Raw genomic sequence first — 2,843 nt, 5'->3', positions numbered from 1 at the left:
ATTCATCAGTGAAAGTATCTGGTTCCATGCTTTTCTTTGGTAGGTCTTTCATTACACATTTCTCCTTATTAGTTATAGATATGTTTAGATTTTCTTTTCATAATTAAGTCTAAGTATGTTGTGTATTTCTGGAATGTGTCTATTTCACCCCCCTTATTCTATATGTTGGCATATAATTGTTTGTAAGAAATGCTTATAATTATTTTTATTTCTGTAAAATTGGTAGTCATGTCCTTACTACCATTTCTTATTTTGGTTTTGAATCCTTTCTTTTTCACCTTCTCTTTCTAGTCAATCTAGTTAAAAATTTGTCAATATGTTGATATTTTTGAAGTATTGGCTTTAGTTTCATTGATGTTTCCCTTTTGTTTTATTTTTCCCTGGTGGTTTATTCCTTGACACACTGGTTATTTAAGAGTGTGTTAATTTCCGCATTTCTGTGAATTTTCCATTTTAATTTCTACCACTGATTGCTATTTCCATTCCATTGTGAGCAGGAAGACATTTTGTATAATTTCAGTTTTTAAAATACATTAGTATTGTTTTGTGATCTAATATATGGTTTATCTTGAAGAATTTTCTATGTGCACTTGAGATAAATGTGTATTCTACTACTGTTGGGTGAAGTGTTCTGCATGTGTCTGTCAGGCCCAATCAGTATGTAGTGTTATTCAAATACTTCTTGTGTATTGGTTTTCTATCCATTTGTTCTATTAATTACTGAAAGTGAGGTATTAAAGTCTCTTATTATTTTTAGACCAGCCTATATCTTCACTGTCAATGTTTGCTTCATGTATTTTGGAGCACTGATATTTGGTATATATGTGTTTATAATTTTGTATCTGCTTCATAAATTGTTTTAATATTATAGAATGTCATTTCTGTTTTAATTTTTTTTACTTGAAGTCTTAAGGTTTTCTCTGGTACTTGTGTATCCACCTCTGTTATCTTCTGGTTACTATTTGTGTGGTTTATATTTTCCCTTTCTTTCGGTTTCAACCTATGAGTGTACTTGGATCTCAAATTACTCTCTTGCAGACAGAATTTAGTTGAATCCTGTTATTTTCCCATTGTACCAATCCATGTCTTTTGTTTTGGGAGTGATTAGTCAAAGTTCAGCAGAGAAACAAAAGCAGTAAGATATGTATATGATTTTTACACACACACATATAGAGAGAGGCAGACAGAAATAGAGAGATAGCAATTACAGATATATATTGATGAGGGAGATAAAGAAATAGAGACACATAAATACCTGTCAATTCTTGACTGGATTCTAGAACTCCTTTGAAGTTGCTGTGGTCTGTTATTTTATTAATGTTTCCAGAGGAAATAAGGGAACTTGGAGCTTCCTAGCTTAACATCTTGCTGATAATATTCCTTCCATTTTCATTTTTGAAATGACAAAATTAAGGCCCAGAACACTGTTAAGGGGAAGAACACTGAGTAAAATTAATGAATTCAAATGTCTAGTCTAGTATTTCTTCTACACTAGCTAACTTCTACCTACTTTTCTAATTATCACAGTAATACTAACAGTGTGCATGCAAATGAGACATTACAGTTTATATACTAGTTTTCTTCCTTATATACTTAGAGGTCCTCTATAGGACAGCTAGTTAATGAATGATTCCATTTACTGTATAAAGAAACTGAGGCTCCATTGGGCTGTGGTTGGCTCTAGGGCATTTTTAATCTTTCTTAAATCATGTGACAATTTTGGCTTCTGTCCATACTTTCCAGGCTGGGCAGGTACAAGTAAGGAAGTGGGCACACACATCAGGGAGGGTGATAAGGAGTCTGGGGGCATTCATCGAAAAGATGTTTTGCCTTTGAGAACTGAGAGAGAAGACAGTGAGGAGCAGACAAACAGCTCTGCAGCTTTACCTGTGGCCACATCAGATTTAGGAAGCACAAAAGAAAGAAGCTAAGCTAAGTTCATGGAAATGGATTTGCTGTTTACCAGGAGCTGAGGTGAATCTTCAGTAAATAGAGCCGCCTGAGCCATGCTCCTCAGACTCTGGTCTCATACTTTCAGTGTAGCACTTCCCTCCAGGTGAACTGCCCCCAAACTCCTCAGCCTGCTCCCCTCAGGAGACTACCTTACCTCCTCCTCCTCTCCAGAAGCCTCCCTGGGTCAGATGTCCTCTCCTGCTCTGCCCTTGCCCTTCTGAGGCTGCGATGTCCCTGGCTCAAGTGCAGAGTGATTTGAGAGAGGAGCTATAGAGGACGCAGGTGGGAATCTGCAGGAGGCTGGGCAAAGGCTTGTGTCTTAAGACATTGCATTTAGGGTTTGTGCTCATGCATATCCTATGATGGGGAGTGTGGTAGAAGGAATGATGTCCCCCCAAGGACCATCATCCTAATCTCTGGACCCTGTGAATGTGATCGAAGGGCCTTGAGATGGGAAGAGTATCCTGGATTGTCCAGGTCATCATTAGAGTCCTTAGAAGGGGAAGGGGGTACACCAAGTCAGAGGGACGGTAACAGAAGAAACCCACAGAGAAATTGAACAAGTAGGCTTTGAAGATGCAGGAAGCAGGCCAGGGAAGAGACAGTTGAGAGAAACAAAGGGCCGTGGGACTCCTGCAGCAACTACATAACCTCTGACACCTTGAATTTAAGTTCAGTGAGACCCCAGTCAGACTTCTGACCTACAAACTGTACATAATACATTTATAGTGTTTTAACCACTGAATTTGTGGTAATTTGTTTTAACATCAAAAGAAATCTAAGGCAGTGAGTCAGGTGAGGGGGGTTTTACTGACTGCACATCCCTTGGGAGAAGATGCTCCAGATTGTGGCCTGGGATCTCTTTCCTATCTGTAAACTCAGCTTGATAA

This window comes from Manis pentadactyla, chromosome 12 (assembly GCF_030020395.1).
Source record: "Manis pentadactyla isolate mManPen7 chromosome 12, mManPen7.hap1, whole genome shotgun sequence".
Taxonomy (NCBI): domain Eukaryota; kingdom Metazoa; phylum Chordata; class Mammalia; order Pholidota; family Manidae; genus Manis; species Manis pentadactyla.
Note: the sequence above shows the minus strand (reverse complement) of the source record.